Genomic DNA, 22,838 nt, shown 5'->3' with positions numbered 1-22,838 from the left:
GATCCTAGAAGGCGGAGGAGGGTATAGCTCAGTGATACAGTGCATGCCTAGCGTGTGCAAGGTCTTGGGTTCAATCCCCAGTACCTCCACCAAAGGAAAAAAAACCTAATTACCTTACCCCAAAATAGTTTTACAAAAAAAGATATCCTAAAAGGAAAAAAAAATTTGTAATTTTCTTTAAAAAATCAGCTCTGGCACTCCTGGGCCTCATTCTTACAGACTGGAACAATAATGTGAGGGCAGAGATGGGCCCCCCCCCCCCCGGAAGCAAGGGACAGACACCCTTCTTAAGTCACCAGCCCTGTGATCCTACGGCCATGTCGGTTGTCACCTTTCTGTTCCTTGACTCACATTACCTGCCTTGCGAGAACTGAGCTAAATGTCACTCATGAGCCCAGCACCTGTGTGTCCTTTGAGTTAGCTGAACCCGTGACCACAGACGACGTTGGACTCACTCCCAAGGATGCGGAAGGAAATGTGTTGAGATGGCTGGGAAGCCAGGCTGAGCTTTTTCCCTTGGAAACAGAATACTAGCTCTCACCTTCATGTCAGGTGGAATACATCTTGTCAGAAACACATGTCACGCACTCCTCACGACCCAGATACCGGGTGACCATTACGACATTCCCAATTTCTTCTCTTCCTCGGCTTCCTTCTCTAAGAAACAAGACGAAAGGATGATTCAGTGCACTAGTTATAGGAAACTGGGGTTTGACTCAGAGAGTGATGTTAGTCAATTCCAAGAAAACAAAAAGCCAAAGAAATTATTCAGCATCAAGAAGTAAAAGATTTTTTTCCCCACAAGTAACTGTTTTACAACTAAACTATTTGCATGTATTGAGGGAGTTCAGAGGTAGTAAATGTGTTTTTCTCCGTTAGTTCAGTCTTTCACATTTCTCCCATTTATCAGACATGAAACCCAAGAAGACAGCCACCAGGCAGGTAGATGCACAGACGGGTTTATTGAAAACACTGCCACACTGCTGCCTTCCCTCTTAATTTTTGGCCTCAGACAAAAGAGACAGTGCCTCTTCAGGGGTGAAGTGGGAGCATTATGGACTGAAAAAAAAATATGCTCTCCAAAACCGAAATTCAGCTAATTATATGTTATTCACCTGCCCAGCTTCAGAGGGTGGACTTGTGATTTGCGCTTGTTCAAGAAGAAAATTTCTTGATCGCAGTGGCCGTGCTGTCAGGATTCATAAGAGGAAGATGATTATCTGTTAATTTTGGAGTAAGGAGGCTTTTCACCACCAGGCAAAAAACGAAGCAAAAACCGGGCATTTCTCACAGGCAGAAAAAAGAAATTACTTGTTTTGATGGAATAATTACTATTTAAACCGTATTAGGCTGGACTTGTAAAATGCCTAGTCTAGAGTTTATGGGTATCATTATCCATCTGGGGAATTCAGGAAGGAATATGTAGATGTTTTGATGCTGATAAGGAATAGACTATATTGGTGTCTGTGTGGCGTATAAACATGTATACTATTTAGGAAGAAACTAGGCTTTGAAAAGTCAATATATTTTTAAGACTTTTTTTTTTTGGAGCAGTTTTAGGTTCACAGCAACATTGAGAGGAGAGCACATTTTCCATATTCTGTCCTGCCCCTACTCCCCCATTGTCAGCATCTCCCACCAGAATGGTACATCTGTCACAATAAATGAACCTACATTGACACAACATCATCACCCAGAGCCCAGACTTTTCATTAATGTCCATCTCTCAATGTCGTACATTCTGTGAATCTGGTAAATGTATTGTGCCGTGATCCCACCATTATAATATTGTACAGGGTATGTTCACTGGCCTAAGAATTCTCTGTGCTCCCCCCTCTTCATCGCTCCCTCCCCCCATCTGATCTTTTTTACTGTCTCCATAGTTTTGCCTTTTCCACAATGTCATATAATTGGAATCATACAGCATGTAACCTTTTCAGGCTCCAAGCTAAATACACTCTTACCATATGACCCAGCCTTCCTTAGTACCCAAAGGTTTTGAAAACTTACGTCCACCCCAAAACCTGTGCTCGGTGTTCACAGCAGCTTTATTCACAACTGCCAAAACATCAAAGCCAGCAAGATCGCTCCTTCAGTAGGTGAATGGATAAATACATTGTGGTATGTCCAACAACAGAATATTATTTGGTGCTGAAAAATGAACTATCAAGGGATGAAAAGACATGGAGGAAACTGATACGCATAGCACCTGTTCTTGATTCTATTTTAAGTGCCTTTAATAATGGTTAATAAAAATTGATTTCTGTCTTTAGTCTGTCCCAGGTAAATAGAAGTTAGTTTTAATTTGGGAACTAGTTCATTATTTGTTATTTCTGGCCATAGTTAGGATAAGAACATTTTATTGTACTTACTCTTAAGATACCTAATAACAGTGGTTATCAATCAGAAGCAATTTTAACCCCTCAGGGGCGTTTGAGAACATATGAGGATGTTTAGTTGTGACTGTGGATGGAAGGAAGATATTTCTGGTGTCCGCTGGGTAGATATTAAGGATGCTGATAACTATGCTGCAGTGCACCAGACAGCCTCTCAAAACAAAGAATTATCTGGCCAAAAATGTTAATAATTCCGAGGCTGACAAACCCTGCAGGGAATGGTTGAAGGAAGGGGATGCTTCGCACGATGAAGAGATGGCAAAGGAGAGACCTGATGGCTATGTTCATGTTTCTGGAGGGCTCTTAGGTGTGGGGAGCGTAAGAGTGCCTTCCCTGCTCTTTGCTGGGCACTTGAACCATCGAGTGGAGGCTGCGGAGGCTAGCGACGGAGGGAGAAGCTTTGTAAGAGGTCTCTAACAGGCTGGCATGTGCTGCCTCGAGGACCGGTGAATTGCTCGTCCGTAGGTGACTAAAACAGAAAGTGGACTGTCACTGGAAAGCGACGTCCAATACCTAATTATGCAGAATTGGCTTATTGGAAAGAATTTCATTCCAGATGATGTGCGAGGGGCTCAGAGGCCAGCACTGCAGAGCTCTTAAAATAAAATCATCTAAGGCACCGCTTGCAGATGCAAAACCTGAACGATTCCATTCTTGCTAATTTTGGAGCTCTGGCTCTATATATAGCTTTATAAATATACATAGGTAGCATCTGAGAACGATACATAGACATTTCAGCGTAACTTTTACTTCTGTAAGGTTTCAGAAGTAGATGGAGTAACTTCATGCCTTGCCTGTGTAACTTCCTAAATTAGCAGCCTCCAAATTTAATTGATCATATAACCAATCAATGTGAAAATTTTAATCCATGCACATTATTTGCATATCTATGTAGTTTAAATGTATATTCTCACCAATAGAAATTTCAAAAGATGAAGAAAAGAAAATCTGTATTTATTTTTTTTCACATGGAATTGACCAAAGGGCTCTAAATTAATCCTTCTCACCTCTGAGAAGTGAAGGACCATTGTTTGAATTCCAAAATTTAAAAAAATATAGAATTTCCAGTTTATTGTAAAATCCAAATGAGTAGCTAATAAAATACACTTTAAAAAGTCCCACCAATGAAATAAAGCCCCAATTTTTAAAATTAGGTTTAACAGGCGTAAAACTATCCTCTCAGTTTCCTGTGAGAGTTTCTCGATGCTGACTCTGCATTTCTGTGTTTGTCTCATCGGGGACTGGTTGTGGTCTTGTCGGCTGCTCCCTTCAGCAAGCCACGCTGAGTGCACTTTCGAAAACAATCATGAGAAGTTCATATTGTTGCCCATAGGAAAACTGAGGCCAGAACTAAACGACGTGAGCCTATTGGAAAAAAATTCCATAATCTTAGATTGGTATCCGGAATTTTCAGTGCAGGCCTATGTGTAATGTGTAATAGTTCAGAACCCTTCCGTCTAAAAACAGGAGGCTTGACGGGGAATTAGGAGTCCAAGCTTCCACTACTAGTTTTTAACCCTAATTACCACATGCCAGCAAACAGTCAGCTTATCCCTTCTGTAGCTTGTTTTCCATCTGCCAAATGGGCGTGAAAGCACCTTCCAGCCTTCCCTGACAAGACGCTGACACCCGAGCCATCACAGCCTGCCGGAATGACCGTCACTGGTGGCCAAGTTAGACCAAGGGCGTAGTTCAGATGTGGGAATAATCTCTCTTCTTTTGTGCCTCCTTCTAGTCGAATCATATTTAAATGTCTGGTGGAGGAGAAGCCGTGGGACAAACACATCTCTTCTCATTTCTTTGGGATGTTATGTACTTTTCGTTCACATCTTGTTCCCAAGAAGCTCATCTGTAAATTAGAATGACAGTACCTGCTTCGTAGGGTCGTTGTTAAGGAATAAATTAGATTATTCAGGTAGGCACTTAAAATGCAGGGCACAAAATTTATTGAGAGGGGCTCAATAAATGACTATTATTATTATTATTAGCAGCGTTCCTTTTAACAGAAGTGCGTGATCACTCAGGGTACATAGCGCTTCTTAGCAAGCAGTGCGATCACTCGGTAAAGATGGACTAGCTGGGAGCTAGAGGGATGCTAAGCTTGACCTTTGACCCTGCCAATCAAAGGCCCTCAGTGTTTTCACTCTGCTCTACTTCCTGGTGCAGAGGCCCTCATCTTTCTGATGGACACACAGCAACAGCCTGTTCCGAACTACTACACACTTGTTGAGCTTTTGTTTCACAGCTCCTGTGGGTCAAGGACTAGAATTAAAAGGCCTCCTGTTAAGTGCGTAATTGTGTGAGAGAGAAAAATCAGGAGGGAAAAAAAAAAATGGTGCTATCAAAAAACGTCACACCTTCTGCAAACCCTGGAGGCAAACAGGCGTTTACTTGTTGGAAAAAAACACTGCAAATTCTAAAGTATGTGTCTGATGGAGAACCAAGTTTGGATCGCAGTATTGAGACTATTATACACCCCCCCCCATGTAGATCTTACCTGCTTTGATGCATGGACATTTCATAACAACATACACAAGGTATTACGACTTAGAATTACATTTGCCAAGATCTTTTCTTAATTCAGTTGAATTCACTAAAATAGGATTCTTTAGAAATGAAGGTCATAGTCTTCTATCATTCTGATGTTGGGTCCCTCTGTTTCTCACCTAGGCTTGTGGGACACCTGTCTTGACCAGAATTATTTGGGGACCACGTTGAAATCTAAGTGTCTGGGTGTGGGCTTCACGGAATCCCTCCAGCGAGGAAGCTCTCATTCTCAGAGAGGGTCTCCTTGCCATGTGTGGGAGGGAGAGCGGTTCCTGGCACTGGAAAAGGAACATTTAGAGCAGGGCTCAGCTAACTTTCTGTAAAGGGTCATATCGTGAATATTTTAGGCTTCATGGGCCAGACGACTCAGTTTTGCCATTGTAATGCACAAGTGACTGCAGATAATACATAAAAGCGATGAGCGTGGCTGTGTTCCAAGACAACTGTATTTACAGAAAGAGGCAGTGGGTTGGCTTTGATCCACCAGCCTTTGCAGAGAAAGAATTGCGGGTTCAAAGGCCACCAGCCGGCAGCCACTGGCCAAATTCAGGAGAAAGATTTTTCTTTGACTCCCCAGCATTTTTCTGCAGGGTTTTTTTTTCTTTTCCTGTTAGTTGCCAATATTTAAAAATCAGATTTCTACATACTGATATGGAATCTGACATCCGAACAGCAAAGATGTGGTAACTCTCCTCGGTCTTCCTTTGTTCAGAAATTCAGACTCACTTCTGTCATTTACATGGCCTGTCTTGCCCTTGCTCTGCTCCTGGAAGGATTTGACTCTGTGGACAGTTTCTAGTAGATCCTGTCTCTCTTCCTTCTTTATTTTCCGTTCCTGAAAGCTATCTCATTTTGGTTCACTGAGGCTGAGGGTCAGGGGTACCATTACCAACTGATGTATGGATGTGCAACACGGTCAGCGTCTCCGAGGGAGCCGGGGAGCTGAACTTCAGAAGTGGTGGAACTGCAGCTCACTTCCTGAGTCCAGCTTCAAACAGCATCTCAGGTTTCATGTCTCGCCTTTCCCCTCTTTCTCACCTGCATGCAATGGCCCAAAAAGAGGGTAGGTTTTTCTGTTTAGTATGTTCACTGGCTGAGTGTTCAGTCTTCTTGTCCATCTAAAGAATTTGTTTACTGTACTGTAAATTTTTTTCAATAAAAGTAGCCGTTTACTGTGCATCAGCAATGCTCAGGTCTGCACTGGAGGTAGGACTGTTAATTACATCGTCTAGTTAATTTCATTTAATTCATTTAGTATTTACCACGTAAGTCTCCTTTTCCATCTAAAGAATCCTGTTTATTGTATTGTATTTTTTTTTCAATAAAAGTAGCTGTTCACTGTGCATCAGCAATGCTCACGTCTGCACTGGGGATACGATTGTTAATTACACCATCTAGTTAATTTCATTTACCTCATTTGGTACTTTCCATGTACCAGGCACCTTGCCCGGCATCAGTGTCATGGAGCAGGAAGCAGGTAAGCGTGAGACTTCCAAAGGGAGGATCTTATCTTACAGAGATCGTGGAAAGTGTAAGGAAGCCCGCTCATGCACTAAGGAGAACAGTGGAAAACACAACTATTTATCAAAACTGTTTTTTCTTTAATAAACGCTGAGTTTATTTAGTCCAGGAAACAAAGTTTTGGGATAAATGGAAAAGTCTGTGGGTTGGCAAATGGAACCAGTATTGTTTTATTTAACATCTGCAAAACTAATCCGTACTTGCAAATACATAGTGAGACTTGAGTATCTTTTAAAGAGTTACACGAGGTTACAGGATAGCTGGGTGCCAAGCAGATAAAAATATACTAAAGAATAACTTAGAGTTGGAGATTTGCAGATACTACCTACCATCTATAAAATGGATAAACAACAAATTTCTTCTGTGTAGCACAGGGAACTATATTCAATATCTTGTAGTAACCTATAAGGGAAAAGAATATGAAAAGGAATATATGTGTGTATATATATGACTGAAACATTATGCTGTCCACCAGTAAACTGACTATACTTCAATAAAAAAAAATTAAAAAAAAAGAATAACTTACAGAGATGTGCAAGGCAAGAAATGAACTTCCTCATGGGCCATTGCAAAGTAGCTACTTCTTGAAGGAAAAATAATATAATTATCCTTTGTCTCATCAAGGGTAAGTGAAGGGGAGAGAGGGATGGAAATCTGGCAAATTGCAGTAGGAAAGATACAAGGAAGCACTACTTTGATACCGTAGAATGAACATGAAACTCATTGTTCTGTGCTAACCTACACACTCATAAAGACTGAAAGTTTGAAACCAAACCAACAGAAGAATAGATGCATGAACAATTCCTGAAAATGCTTCACTCCTTTTTTTGCATAGAATTTAATAACTGTGTATGTTTGTATTTTCCCAAGCTCTTAAAATACAAAAGGAATGTGTATGTAGATTCTATTCTTATTCAGTTTCTGTGAAATCCCCCAGGAATCTTTTATTAGCTTATATGTTTAGATGACATCATTCCTCTTTTTAAAACATTTTTTAATGTTTCTTTTTTATTGAAGTAGAGTCAGTTACAATGTGTCAGTCTCTGGGGTACAGCACAATGTCCCAGTCGTGCATATACATACATATATTCACTTTCACATTCTTTTTCATTGACGGTTATTATAAGGTATTGAATATAGTTCCCTGTGCTATGGAGATTCCTCAGAAACCTCAAAAAACTAAAATAGACTTACCCTATTATCCAGCAATCCCACTCCTGGGCATATATATCCAGAGGGATCTCTAATTTGAAAAGATACGTGCACCCCGGTGTTCACAGCAGCGCTGTATACAACAGCCAAGACATGGAAGCGCCCAAATGTCCACTGACATTCCTCTTTTTGACCCAACTATAGTCATCACTCCTTGCCAGGAAGGAGAAAAAACAATACCTTTCCTCTTGCACTGAACCTTCCAAGAACCATCCTTCCAGTGCCCCACGCAGGGTTTCTCTGGACCTCTCCATTCATTTGCATTCCTGAAGATTTGAGATTCCCTTTAGTGGCTGGATTTTTTTCACCTTGGAGCCTGGAACCAAGACCTCCAGCCTGACGGCCCCGTTAAACATCTTGTGAACGGGAATAATGAGTGAAAAGGTCAGACAGTCCATTTAAGTCCTAACATTTTTCAGATTTCAAGACACCGTAGTGTTGTGACAGAATCCGTATGTGTTTCAGGAGAGCAAGAATGAAAGCAAGGTTTTAACCTTCAGTTTTAATAAATATTTTCCAGTAAAACATTGAAACATTTTGGTATTTTAATCAATGAACTGAAAACAACAACTTAAGAAAAACAAACAAACAAATAAACCAGCCAGGGCATTTTCTAGTTTCACAGAATCGGAGAAAAGCGATTGAAACAAACATCAGCCAACATGCATTCAATCACTATCTATTATTTAGAGCAGCGGGTTTGGGTTTTGTTTTAATGGTATTTTATTTTGCGTTTCGTGAGGGTATTTCGCCAAGCAAGGTAAGCTTTAGGAGTTTGAAATTTGATTTTAATGTGTGTGTGTGCACTTGTGAGGCCCTATTCATGTTGAATTCAGTCCCATTCTTTTTCTAGCTCCTAATTGCACCCTCCGACTTAGTACAGATGCATTTGTTCCTAAGTGCAATCAGGAAGCATATTAGAAATCAGCTGTACATAGTTAAGCTCTTATAAATGGAAAGTCTATTACATTTGTGTTAGAAACAGAATGTTCGTAGTGGAATTCAGTTGCGGTTGATAGACACATACCGATTGCACAGGGCATGCTGAGTGCTGCACTGGACAGTGTGGTGAATAGTGATAAACAAAACACCGTCCCAGGGAGCCCAGGGTCCAGAGGCAGCGTCCCGGAGTGACTGATGGTCAGACTCAGCAATTAGGGCTGATGTTCCAGTCTTGTTTTGTTTTACTACCTGCAGGCTCTAAAATACAGTGTTCTTCTTTCCTAAATGGGAACAGCAGTAACCACGGAAACACGTTTATTATACTGTATATTTCAGATTATAAAGGCTTACCTGTGCATGGTTGAAAATTCAATTATGATAGAAATAAATAAAATGAAATAAGGGAACGTTCCCTGCCAGCTCATCTCCAGTCCTGAAATTTCCCCTTTGAGAGTTTGGTGTACCTATTCCAAGAAGGTTTCCCTTTGTATATACTTACATACTATCAATTTTTGTGTATGTTTTATTTTTATTATCCATTCTGTTTAGAAATTTGCTTGTATTTTTTTAAATAAACCTTTAATTTGGGGAGGATTTTAGATTTACATAAAAGTTGCAAAAATAGTGCACAGTTCCATTTTCCCTTTGTCCAATTTCCTATAGATAGGATATATATCATATATAATAATAATATAATATGATATATATATATAACCTGTATATTTACCTGAACAAGTAAGTTAACATTAATACATTACTCTTAAGTAAATTCTAGACTCTGTTCGGATTTCCCCAGCTCTTCCACTAATGACTTCCGATCTCGTGTTCAAAGCAGGCTCTCACGTGGCATTTAGCTCTGGTTTGACTTTATCTAACAAAGCGTTCTGGACATCTTTTCGTATCTGTACATAGAGTCCTGCCCCGTGGTTTTCAGTGAGAGCATAGTTTTAATCAGTTTCGTCCACGTGGTATAATTTATGTAACCCTCCATTGTGTGTTGATGTTTTTCCATGTAAATCTTAAAGGGCACCTATGTGTGTCAGGACATTCCATGTATTATATGAGGTACTTCCAGCGCAACCTGTACCTTTAGGGTGCCAGACCGAGGCTTTTTCATCCACCTTGCTCTGGTTTCCTGTGCAGTAAGCGCCGCTTTGTTATTTTTGATGCATTTTTCATCTTTTGAGCTCTTTTTCCAAATGTGCTCATTTTCATTCCATAGACGTTTTTATTTTTTGCACGATCCAGTTTGCAGATCTTTTCATTTGGGATGACTCTCGCTGCTTTTCAGCTGAGGGAATTATCTGGCCAGCCCGGTTTTAATGGCTAAGACAAGTGTCTGGAGTCCTGTGCCTCGTTTCTGGTTTTCCAGTCTTTGAGTGAATACAGCAGTGATCCTCCGCCGAGAACTGAATTCGTTCTTAGATAATGGTCAAAACAATGAGTCATCAGTGATGGCTGTACCCGCTCTGGCTTTACCAGCACAAGGTTATAAACTGGGGGGCTCTGTTCCCCCAAAGCCTGTTTTAATCCTGTAAATCCATAAAGTAACAAAAAGGGATCGTGGGTTTTTTGTTCTTTTTTGCGTCTGGCCGGGCAGTAAGGTCTGTGTCTGGTTGTTGGCACCTGCGAGTAGGTAGGGACAATTCCCCGTGTCCCTCAGTTTATTGCAGTCGATGCCGCCATTGGGGGATCACTTCATGGCAGGTACTGTCAATACAATGAGATAGAGTAAAACCAAGGAGAAGGGGAAATGGACCCGCATTAGCTGTGACTGTGTGTCTCATGTCCACTGGAGGGTAGGCAGGGGGTTAAAGTCGGCCCTGCTTCCCACACGGATGAGCATCACCGGGCAGGAGTCCGCAGGAGCCACCCCGGGGCTCCTTATTGTTATTCAGCTTCCATTCGAATGCAGTTTCTTCCTTGCTCAACATCAGGGAGTGTAAAAGCATGTTACACGTCCACTGACCCCAGATAACTAAATAAATCCCAGGTTGTAGTCACAGAACGAAGTCCCAGTTCGTATCTGTACAAATGCCTGCAGACAGTGGATACAAGGAATTCAAAATAAATCAACTGTTAAATCCACGCATCTTAGTGGAATACGAGTAGGAAGGCGCATTCCGGCTCACGTACCCGCCACCCCTCCACCGTCCAGTGTGGTACATTATTTTCTTTGCTGGATGCATGTTTTGGTTTTGGTTTCCTTTCGGGGACCAAAGATTTATGCAGAGCTGGTTATGGGGTTTGGAGTCTCGGACCCCAGAAAAAGGCATGGACCTTTGTGATACGTACCTTTGTGATGTATATCTGATCATTTTATGCTAGTCAGATTGCCAATTTGGATGCAGTGGTAATATTAGGCAAGCTATAAGTCCCTAAGATGGATGCTTCTGCAATTTTTTTCCATACATTTCCCCCAGAAATCTTTTAAATCATGTTCACAATGAAGCTTAAAATGACTGCTTTCTCAAAAAAAAAAAAAAGGAGGATATGATCCAGGGGATTTATAAGCTGCATTTGATAGAAATCTTTGGCAAGAAAGTAAAAATCAGTTCATTTTAATGATTAGCAATCAAAAAAGATAAAATATCATCAAACTCTAAGAAGATCTGGTGTATTAAATCCAGGGGCGGGGGGGGGGAACCACAGACACCACCTTATAGATGCAGAGCAGAATAATACATTCTAGGTTCCTTCTTTTTCAGTCCTTCATCCTGAACATATTGGCCCCAGGTTGCTGGAAATGAAAATAATGGCATGGTGATTGTGAAGGGACCATGTTATATAAGAGGGTTCTGATATTTAAATGAACACTTCACTTCTTGTTTCTGAAAGTGAATGTCGGTAGGTTGGCTTCGAATGTGTTTTGAATATTTTACTAGAACTGGATTCTATCAAGGAGGAAATAAAAGTATCTCTGAGGCGGGTGCTGCAGTTCCACTCCTTGGTTGTAAACCTTCTGAGCAGCCTCAGTTCAAAACGTATTCCCATTGAAAGAAATTTTATTTGAACGTTGTAACATGCGGTTGGTGGAAAGACAGTGCAGGAATTCAACCTAAGGGCTCAACCTGGCAGCGAGAGAAATGTATCCTGTGTTTTATGTTAAAAACATTAAAAAGATGATCTGTTTTGGAAGATAAATTAGTACTGAGTGTAGAGTATATGCCGAGACCGAATGTGAGGTCACGCAGGTCCCAGTGTCTTCTTAGCAGGGACAGGGACCAGGTCCAGGGAGCCTGGCGAGGGACTGTGAGTGAAGCCTGGGTTAAAGGTAATCTTTCTGAGAGCTATAAAAAATTGAGGAACAAAATCATCGTGCGAATGACAAGGCGTAAAATGTTCTCTTTAGTAAACCTACTGCTTCAGACCCTTGTGCAGCGGCCGTTTCTGGAGACACCAGTTAGGCTGTGACTCACAAATCATCCTTATCTTTTCATCACATGGGACCAGGGAGGAGTTGCGTAAGTTATCTGAAAGCAATTAAATTCTTAATCTGAAACTTTGGAGTTGGGGTTGGCAAGTGTTTTCTATAAAGTTCCAGATAGTAAATATTGTCCGCTCTACAGGCAAAATCGGTGCAAAAACAGCCACAAACAACGTGTAAAGGAAAGAGTGTGGCCGTGTTCTGATATAATTTTATTTGTGGACATTGATGGTTGTTATTTCATATAATTTTCATTCATCACAAAACATTCTTATTTTGATTTTTTTCCCCATTATTTAAAAATGTAAAACTGCCCTTAGTTTACCGGACCACAAAAACAGGCTGCAGGCAGGATTCAACTAGCTGGCTGAGTTTGCTGACTGGTGTTTTAATAATTCAAGGCAATCACGAATTCAGGCTGCTTTTCATTTTGGTGTAAAGATTCATCTGTAGGTTCTTTCTTTTAATATATCATTTCTAAGGAAAAAGTGGATGATATTTTTTTAAGGGGAAGCATATTGTCTTCCAAAAAATAGTTTTTCCCCAACAATTCTTTCCTTCCTTGCTACCAACCTGATTTGTTGGGAGTAAAGCTACCCCTTTGTGCTAACTTCTCTTCTGAAATCCCACTACTAGAAATAGATGTATTTGGTTTCACGTGGAATTGCAAATACTTGATGAACTACAATTGAAGGGAGAGTCGAAGAAATGGATAGCCCAGAGGGGGCCATAGCTTCAAGGTGGCAGCTGAGAGAGAAATTGTCTCTGAAATCTAGTGTTTTGTCTTAAAATATGTCATTTCTGCATTCTGTTCCACCATACTGCTCTGTTTCTTTTAATGTACACAAAGTGCTAAATGTATTGACCAGTTTACTTACTCTGTCCACAACCTTTGAATGCATATGCAGTTCTCCAGTGGCCCTCATTCCAGGAGCACACCTCTGCCGCCTGGCCACACCCCCAAGGGCTGGCCACACCCCTGAGGACTGGCCACACCCCGAGGGCTGGCCACATCTTTGCTGAAGAAATGCATCACTGAATCAAACCGGTTGTCCATCAGCCCCCATGCAGTGGGGTTCTGAGCACAGTGCTCCAAGTGGTGCAAAGAGAAGCCCAGATGAGAATCTTGCTTGTCCTGTATAGTGACCAGAATGCACCCCACTCCCTCGACCGCTGTGGCTTCCATCTGCAGAGCTGTGGGAGAGCCCAGGGTGGTAGCAGGGCGTGCTCACCATCTTTGAAAACAGACAGACATGCTTTAAATTCTGACTGTTCCGTCAATAGTTGGGCTAGTGAATTAATTTTCCTTGTCTTAAGAGGGAGAATTGATGATGGTTCTTTCATTACAAGCAGAGACACTGGGTAATATAATCCCAAAGGGATATACCAGGAAGCCAGTGGAAGCATTCGGCACCGAAGGAGGCGTTAACATACCTGTTGGAGGGAAAGCAGAAACACACCGGCCACCAGCTTTCTGGGGCTGAGACTGTGATCAAGGAGCCGCCGACCTCTGTTTGCCCGGAAGGGTGCTGGTTTACACGTGCGGCCCTGGCCTAATTATCCGGGCTCCCTTTTCGCTCTTGAGTGTGTGCTGTTGACCAATTCCACGGTCACCTGGACGGAGCCAGCAGCTTATTATCACTTGTGACTGGCAGCGGCTCCTGCTCTTCCTCGCATTTCAGACCCTGCTCTTGTTCCCTCTGGCCGAGGCTGAGTATCAATTCTAGATTCTTCTGGGGCCACCTTGTGGGTTCTGGTTGAACCGTCCACCGGGAATTAAAAGGAGCGGTGGAGAAGTGGGCAAAACTGACGGCCATGCGATCAGTCTCAGGTCTTTTTTTTTTTAATATTTTATGTATTTATTTTGTTTGTTTTTAGAGGCTTTTCGGGGGGGTGCTGGTAATTAGGTCTAATTATTTATTTGTTTTTAATGGAAGTCCCGGGGATTGAACCCAGGACCTTGTGCAGGCCACGCATGCGTTTTACCGCTGAGCTCTCCCCTCATGCCTGGTCCTGGACCTCCGTGCTCTGCCTGTCTGGGATGGGGGTTAGCTAGGACGGGTCTGCTGTGCTGACACCCTTCACTCTCCCTGACACTCGTAGTCTCGCTCCCCGGAGCTGCCCTTCTTGCACTGAATCTCCGTACTGTCCCTGGAGATGGCTTTCTGAAACACGATTCTCTCCAAAACCCCTCTGACTCCTGACTTACTTAGCTTGCCACAGAAAGCTTGTGATGCACTAGCTCCTACCTTTTTACCCACAGGTCCCCTAGCCCGGCGATTCACCCAGGATCCAGGCTCCTGAAGCCCCTCTGCTCTGGGGCGCTCTCACCCTCTTGCGTCTGGGCACATCCTGTTTCCTCTGCCTGCACCAGAACTGCACTGATGTTTCGTTCCAGAATCAAAGCAAGAGGTTGCCTTCCACCTCTAACTAACCCTCCTCTCTCTCCTAGGATGGTTATCCCTTCCTTTCACTCCCCTAATTCCTTAGGGACACTTTGATCTAAAATTTCAGGCCCTGAATTTCTTCAGTGGTTCACTTGCCTTTGTCCCTCTCGGGTTACTGGTTCCTTGGAGGCCAAGACCATAATTTTTACCTCTGCCAACAGTGCAGAGTCCATAAGTTGGATGAAAGTTGGAGGAACGAATCAGTAGTCGACATGAGAAAGGAGTATTATTTCTGGGAGGAGAAATATAAACATGCAGAGGATGGTGCACAGATTTTAGACAGACATAGAAAACCCTGTTGAAGGCATTCTAACTTCACTTACATTTAAATGGGGCCAAATCAGTGTGCGTCTCTGTGTCCCAAGGACTTTCTAGGGCCACCAAAAGAGGTTCTTACCTTGCTGTCAGGATGTGACCTTACTTGGAAATAGGGCTGTTGCTGATGTCATTAGTTCTGTGAGGTCATAGTGGAGTGGGGTGGGGCCCTCCTCTGATGTGACTGTGGTCCTCAGAAGAAGATGGGCATCTGAGGACAGGGACACGGAGGGAAAGTGACATGTGAGGATGAAGGCAGAGATGAGGGTAGTGGACCCACAAGCCAGGGAACACCAAAGGTTATGGGAAGACCACTAAAAGCACAGAAGGGTTCCCCCACAGGGGAACACGGCTCTGCCCACACCTTGATGTTTGACTTCTAGCCTCCGGGATCGTGAGACAATAAATTTCAGTTGTTTTAAGCCACTGAGTTTGTGGTGCTCTGTTACAGCAGCTGCAGGAAGCTGATACAGAGATGCAGACAAACCTTTGTGGCGTGGGTGGGACTCCATGCATCACTCTAAGTGTGATGTGCTATTCACATATGCTGCCTGGAAAATATAAGGCAGCATGCGTGTAAGTTACTACACATTAGTCCCCCCCACCATCTCTTTCTTTTTTTTTTAATCTTAGTACTTTTAATTCTTGAGTGAAGTGATTACAGTACTGTATCGTAATGCAGGAAGCATGAATTGGAATCACATCTGAGTTTAAATCACAGCTCCACTGTGAGCTACGTTTTCTCTCTGAGCTTTAATCTTCACCTATGCAGAATGTGGATGATAAACACCGTCTTTCTGCTCACAGCAAAGATGAGAAACCATGGCAGCTACGGATCACTTGTTACACGGCACGCACCCGATACGTAGTGACTCATCGTTTTATTCTTCTTGTGTGATTATTCTTCTTAGTTTTTCACGAATTGCATCACTGCTGGAGAGTTATTTATTCTTATATTTGCCCAAATGCTTGACACCGTCATCATCATGGCCTAGAAGTGACAAAGAGAAATCTGACGACTTTTAAAGAATCTCTTCATACCCTGGACATTTTGAGACTTGAGAAATTAGTGGTTTCCACTTTTATTTTTGAATGGTTACTAACTTTAGAGGACTGTTAATCCCCCACGTGTGTGACTCACCAGTTCATCACCAACACCGTGCCTTTTAAAGCCACGTGTGACTCAGGAGAAGTATGAACCGAGAACCTGAGAGCATTTGGAGGTGGAGATGCTTGTGTTGGGGGTGGAGCAGGGGTGTTTAAGTCTCTTTCTCCTTTGAAAGTGGAGGCTGGAAAGTTTTGCTGAAGATAAAGTTATGGAGCACGTCTTTGCAGTCGGATTCTTTAATTCACAGTGGATTTTAAACTTAGTTGTTCCAGCTCGCCTCGTTGTACTGTCGCACAAGCTGTCAGCAGGCATGCCAGACAACACTGCCACTGATTTAATTGTTTCTGACTTAGCTTTTCTCTCTACCATCCCACATTATCTAAACAGTCAGTTCTCCATATGCATCAGTAAGAGACAGTGGACAGAGTTACCGGAAATTAGCTTAGCTGAGGACTTTACCAAAGCACAGGTGAATTCCAGGGCCAAAGACTCCGAGCAAGTGATAGGAATTGGACAAGAGTCTTTTAAAACATAATTTAAAAAAAATCACTGACTGGCGATGTAGAGCAAAAGCAGTCTTATTGGCCTCAATCTTAACTGAATATACCCCCACCTAAGTGTATAAAGATGACCCCAAGTCTTCAAGAAAATGATGCATTGTATTGACCCTGGGTAAGAAGGAAGGAGCGTGTGTAAAGCAGTTCAGGGATTAATTTAAAAATGTGTTGTTTTCCTTTTTTAGGTGTGAACGTCAAAAGCAGTTGGTTTTCATGGTCAGAAACATTTATTCAAATGAAATTCCATATTCGTCATACCCCACTCTAGTATAAATAATGCCCCGAGGGATTAGGGAAGGTCCTTATGAAAGCCATTCCTTACCTCCTTGCCATCACCTTATTCCTCCTAAGACAGGCGCAGGGTAGCTCTTGACTCATTCCCTCAGATGCCGTCTTCTAGACCTTGGTGGACTGACGAATGGGGCTTGGTGACAAGCTCTGAAGGCAGTTTCTCTAGTTAAACACATGAAGAATGGGGCTGGATGGCAGGAGGCCACCGGGAATGGCTCACCACTAAATTACTATGTGTGTGAAGGGTGTCCGGTCCAGGGGGGGGTGTGGCTACCATCATGACCCGCTTGGGTGTTCTTGTGTGCACGTATGTGTGCATGCAGGGGTGGAGACGAGGGAGCGTGAGTTTTTCATTCAACAGGCACTTACTGAACAGCTAAACTGTGCAAGCACAGGGGAGTCGGGGACAGGAAGGAAATGCTCCTTGGAGACTGACTTTCCGAAGCACCAGAGAGGCTGCGTTTCTGAGCGGTTAATGCAAGGGAGAGAAATCCGCCTGTGACTGGGCAAGAACGGCAAGAAGCCAGTTCCCTTCTTAGCGCCAGAAACCTCGAAGAGACTCTTCCACAGGGTCAGGGTTAACGTTCCCCCTTTCTGAAGCTGCACGCGGAACACTGTGACTGTGGTCGCGGGCAGAGGTCACACAGATCTCCCCGCGGCAGGAGATGGGCGTTCGTCTGTTGGGTCCAAGTAGGCTGCAACTACTGCGTGACAGGGGAAGTCTGAGCTGGCTCCCAAGAGTCCTGTCTCCTGCTGTGTATACATCACGCAGGGTGTGTGCAGCAGGATGCTCTCCCATTGGGCGTGGGCAGCACGCGTGACTGTGAGGGTGCAGTTACTCCCTTGATTATGCTACGTTGTATTAAACTCCATCTTAGCCGACTGGGAGAGAGAACGAGACTTGCTGGTCTTGAAGGAGCGAACTGGTACGCGTGGAGAGGGCCTTAGGGCAGGGAACCGTGGAAGGCGGCTAAGAGCTAACAATGGCCCCTGATCGACAGCCAGCAAGAAAATGGGAACCTTGGTCCTACAAGTGCAGGGAACAGAATTCTGTCAACAACCTGTGAAGCCGGAAGAGGTCTCGGTTGGGATCAGACCCCAACAGACACTGTAATTTCAGCCTGGTGAAACCCTGAGCAGGGGGCCCACCCACTCTGTGCTGAACCCCTAGTGCATGGAAGCTGTGAGGTAATAAACGTGTGTTACTCTAAGCCACTAGCTTTGTGGTTATTTGTTTAGACATCAGCGGAAAAGGTAATACAGTTTTGACTTCCAAAAGCGGGGTCTCCAGTCTCTGAGTAAATTGATAAGCAAGAAAAACACTCTGTGTGCAACCACATCACCAGGCTCTCTTTGTTTAAAGTAATTCACGAAGTATTCCTCTCCCTCCCTTAGCAAGGCCATTTACAGAACAGCAACAGCCTTTACAGTTTGGATTCTTTTATGATCTACATGACATTACAGATGAGTACCTGAGTTTTGCCAACTTAGCTGAGCCATCATTTTGGGTAATAACTTGTGATGGACTGAATACCTGCTGTTGTACACTTTTGTTATACATCCTTATAAATGACTTTTTAAATTAACTTAATTAATTAATTAATTTCAGTGGAGGTATTGGGAATTGAACCCAGGACCTGGTGCATGCTAAGCATGCACTCTACCACTGAGCCATTTCCCTCCCCCCATAACTGATTTTCCTAAGGCAAATTGCAATCTCCTGTTTGTCACCCATCAAGAAAAAAATATGTTGATCTTGAAGCTTTCTCTTTTTCACACTGCTCCCTCCTTTCTCCCAAGTGTGCATTCTCAAGGGCCCTTTCAGATTAATGGTAATTTGGAGCGAATGCATGAAGGTGATATTTTTTTTTAATGGGTGTGGAGAAGGGGAGAGGACCATCTAGTCAAAATTTCATACTGGTTTCCCACCCGGAAAGAAGTGGATCTCACGCAGAAGACTAGACATCACTGAGGACAGTCTGGTGTACCTGTCGACGTTTCGACAACCTGAGCCTCATCTCCCTCTGAATTGGGAAGACGTTTTCACTGACTTCTTGATATATTTGAATTCATGTTTTCCACAGCACTCCAAATATGTCGGATATGTTTGCGGGTGTGAATTTGACTGTGTAACACTTTTCTTGCTAAATAGCAAGTTTTTTTGTTTTTTGTTTTTGTGTGTGTGTGTGAATTGGCTTCTGACTTACAGACCTATATTTACAGCTCTGTGAGGTCTGTAAATTCACGACTTAAAAGAACACCCTTCCCAGTCTTTTCAGGTTAGTCAATTTGCATTCAGACAGAAGCCAAACGCTCTTAAAATAAAGGTGTCCATCAGGCATAAAGTTATGCGATTTCTCAGTTGCTCTTTCTCTATATGGAGACAAGTCTATGTGGAGCCATTTTTCAAAATGGCTGGGAAGGACTGTCTCCACAGTGATGGCCAATATTCCTTAATAATTATGATGAGTCCTCTGGCCCCTATAAAAATGAAAGTAAGCCTGGGGAAGGTGTAACCCAGGGTAAACCCAATCTGAGAAACGGGAAACCAAGTCACCCTGTTTTTCAATTCTCGGGGACACAGTTCTCACATTATTCTGTGTGAATAGTGTCTGCTGGTGCTATGTAACACCCATGCTGCAATGATGCATTCTCCAGATTCTGGGATTGTTTTTTTAAGAAGCTCAAGCATTACTCAAGTTTTAAAAAAAAAATTGTGCGATTCAGTTGAGCTCTATTAATCTTTGTGTTTCCTTGGAAATGAACTTACCAATTCTGCTCTTGAAAACATGTTTGATCAGAAAGAGGGCAGCAATCTGAATGGCAGAGGATATTGAGGGGTGGAGTCTGGGAGGAGGCACAGAAAGAAAAGTGTACTTTCTCCACCTTTTTGTTGGGAGCTCTTCCCTGCTACTACTTCATTCGGCATCTCCCCACCCTAATCCATTCTGGCTTCCATCCATCCATTATCCATCTACTTACATCCAGCCATCCACCAAGCCAGCCTCCTGGTCATCCGTTCACCCCTTCATCTATATGTCCATCGATCCAGCAGACACTGATTGAGTGCCTGTCATTCGTCAAGCATTGATGGGCGACCCAACAGCCAATGTGAATTTCTGGACTTTACACCATACTTCAATGTGCGGAGAGAAGAACTATTAAAACTTGGCCATTATCTGTCATTAAGAAATTGGTGAGAGATGTGCAGCTGATACACCTAAACCTTTGAAAACAGCTTTTGCGATTGTACCTCTTCCGTCTTTCCTCAAAATGCACCCAAAGGGTCCAAGGCTCAGTGATGATGGGTATGAGTGCATGGGTTGTAGTTTCAAGGTGTGCAATGTGGCCTTGCAGACTTCACAAACTGGTTTATGGTACAATCTTTAAACTTTATTTTATTTTATTTTATTTTATTTTGGAAGGGGAGGTAATTAGGTTTTATTAATTACTTTATTTTTCAGTGGAGGTACTGGGGATTGAACGCAGGACCTTGTGCATGCTAAGCATCTGCTCTACCACTGAGCTAGACCCACCTCCAGTATAAATTTTTGTTTGTTTCTTTTATCTTCACGAAGCATTTTCCATTAAAACTTAAAAGTTTATTCTCCCCTCCCAGAGGCTCATTTTCTAACAAGGTTAAATTTTTTTTCTTCTTCTTCTTTCCTTCTTTACTTATTTATAGATAAAAGCACTGAAAGTCTATATTCTTAGTCAGATTCACTTTGATTCCTTCTTTCCAAGATGAATTCAAGTGTAATGAATCTCTTAAGCCAGACAAGGATTCTTGTTAAATATCACATCCTCTATTTCAGTTTAGTCTTCTACTTAATGGAAGACTGAACAGGTCCAAAGACTGCAATTTCTGCTTTATTTGGAGGAATGCCGGTATAAAGATCAATTACATCTTGATTGTTACATCCTTTATACACTTGATTGCTTAGGCGAGTATCAGTCCCATCATTTGAAGCAATCAGAATGCTTTCCCCATCTCAGAAGGAGAATAACTTGGTTCTGCACAATCAAAAATATATCACTGTAACTCTTCCCTTCTGAAAGATAGAGCTCTATTCTCTTGACCAGATAACTGAAGTGAGAAAGGCTGACATCGTGTTATTAACCAGCCCCCTAGACATTTGCTTACAATTAAGTGTGACGCATTGAAAGACGTGGTGAGAGAACTGCTTTAGTTCTCTACCAGCTCGAGAGCATAAACAATGTGAACCGGGGCTAGAAGCTCCCTCAAGTATCGATGGAAGAGAAATTCATTAAATCAGGTAAAATGGAGAGAAAGCTGCAGTGTCACTCATTTCAAATGCTCTCATCAAGTTGTATGTTGGTGTCTCCAAGAAGCAGCCCTAAGTCAAGGAATTGGATGCAAGGGTTTTTTTTTTTTTTTATGAAAATGCTTTCAAAAGGAACCCCAAGGGAGTAGAAAAAGCAAAACCAGAAGGGGGAATAGGTCAAGCCAAGGTGAGATTTTTACCCAAACTTAGCCTGGAACTGAAAGCAAGCTCTGGAGCGTAAGTTACACCAGACCATCCTCAGAGGGTTGCAGGTACCAAGCACACAGACGTTGGGTGATGAACACAGGAAGCTCGGAAAGGAAGCTGCAGGGACTGGGGATTTGAGTGGCGTACCATCAGCGTCCACGGCACTCAGATGCTCAAGATGAGACTGGAGAGCTTTTTTAGAGGTTGGTTTCTGTGAAATTGTCCAAGTTGATCATAACTCACTTTTTTCCTGAGGCTCTTAAGAGGACTAGTACAAAGGAAAGCATGGCTGTGGGGTCACAGACCCCAAGGTCTGAATCCTGACCCTGTCACTTACCAGTAAGCGGACACGCCTGGCCTGGAGTACACTGCACAACCCCTAAATACACACGTGGGCCTGTGCTCAGCACCACTTCACAGGCACATCTGCCTCCTGGGAGGTGTGACCTGTGGCACTTTCCCACCACACGTCCTTTGGACCTCAGTTTTGGACTTTGCTTCTCCAGGAATATTTTAATTGCCAAACATATCTCATTGCACAATGATGGGATTTAGCTCAATTTCAAGGGATTCCTGGCATCAGACAAATGGTCACAGGATGCTTGTTAGTGGAAACAGAAAGTCCTTCATCTTCCCCAAATCCTCTCTACGGATGCATCTGCCCCTTCAGCCTGCCCACCGGGCTGGCCCCTTTTCATACCCCCTTGGAAGAAGACTCTCCAAGGAAGCCTAAAGTCAAAGACAAATTATAAGACACTGCATTTATTTTCATTTTTTTCCTATCAAACACCTGACCTACAATTATTATTTTGTTCACTCTTCTTCCATGAAGCTGAGTTTAGTTTTCCCACTGCATCCCCTGATCCTAGGGGATTTGGCAGTTAGAGGCCAGCAGCCTGCCACGTGGGTCAGGGTCCAGGTTCCCCCAGGACCTCTCTGCTGAGTCCTCCACATGTGCTCTGGTGGCTGTGGAAGGAAGGCCTTCTGGGGACCAGGCAGCCAGATGGAAGGGAATGGCTCTTCTTGGTCTTGAATGAGCAAGAGTCTTTTTCCTGAGTTGGTCATTAGCTCATCAAGTCAAGAAATTCTGCCAACTGCAAAATGAGACTTCAGAATCTTTCAGTGACAAGATACTATAGCTGGAAGGGTCTTTAGCAATTATCTTTTCCAATCTGCTCATTTCAGAAAAAAAAAATATGGACCGAAGCCCACATGGCTTAAATGCTTTTCTCATGATCACATGGTACACAGAGCTGGGACCACCCTTTATGTCACCAGTGGTTGCCAAACTTATTTATTTATTAGCGTTATAACTTTTGTTTTGAACAAAATTGCGCTGTTAAGTATTCTGGTTGAAGCTAACCTGTACACGGCTGGGGACGGGGAAATTGGAAACTTATTTACATTCTTTTCTCCCTTTTTTTGGCTCTGTACCCAACCCCACAGACAAACAAGCCAACAAAACCCTCTGGTAGCCTGTAGAGACATTAGATCTATTCACGACGTTGTTTAGAAAGTCCTGCCTTCAACACACGTTTCCACCTTGGAATGGCCCCTTCCAAAAGGGAAGCCCTGGCCGCGC

The 22,838-nt window shown here is 42.9% G+C and overlaps 1 protein-coding gene and 1 long non-coding RNA gene across 6 annotated transcripts in view; one reads left to right on the top strand and one right to left on the bottom strand.

The window, feature by feature from the left end:
- CTNNA2 (catenin alpha 2) overlaps positions 1-22,838 on the top strand; it is a 933,346-nt gene that overhangs the window by 779,321 nt on the left and 131,187 nt on the right. The window lies entirely within an intron of this gene.
- On the bottom strand, positions 8,340-14,998 carry LOC140690043 (uncharacterized). 2 transcript variants are annotated; one of them, XR_012065236.1, is made up of 3 exons: positions 14,816-14,998; positions 9,346-10,656; positions 8,340-8,899 (listed from the first exon to the last, which is right to left on the bottom strand). It is a non-coding gene; the product is annotated as an uncharacterized lncRNA (long non-coding RNA). The 2 variants fall into 2 exon arrangements; XR_012065237.1 differs by having other exon boundaries at positions 9,706-10,656; positions 14,816-14,994.

This window comes from Vicugna pacos, chromosome 28 (assembly GCF_048564905.1).
Source record: "Vicugna pacos chromosome 28, VicPac4, whole genome shotgun sequence".
NCBI classification, from domain to species: Eukaryota; Metazoa; Chordata; class Mammalia; order Artiodactyla; family Camelidae; genus Vicugna; species Vicugna pacos.
Note: the sequence above shows the minus strand (reverse complement) of the source record. Positions and strands in the feature narration are given on the sequence as shown.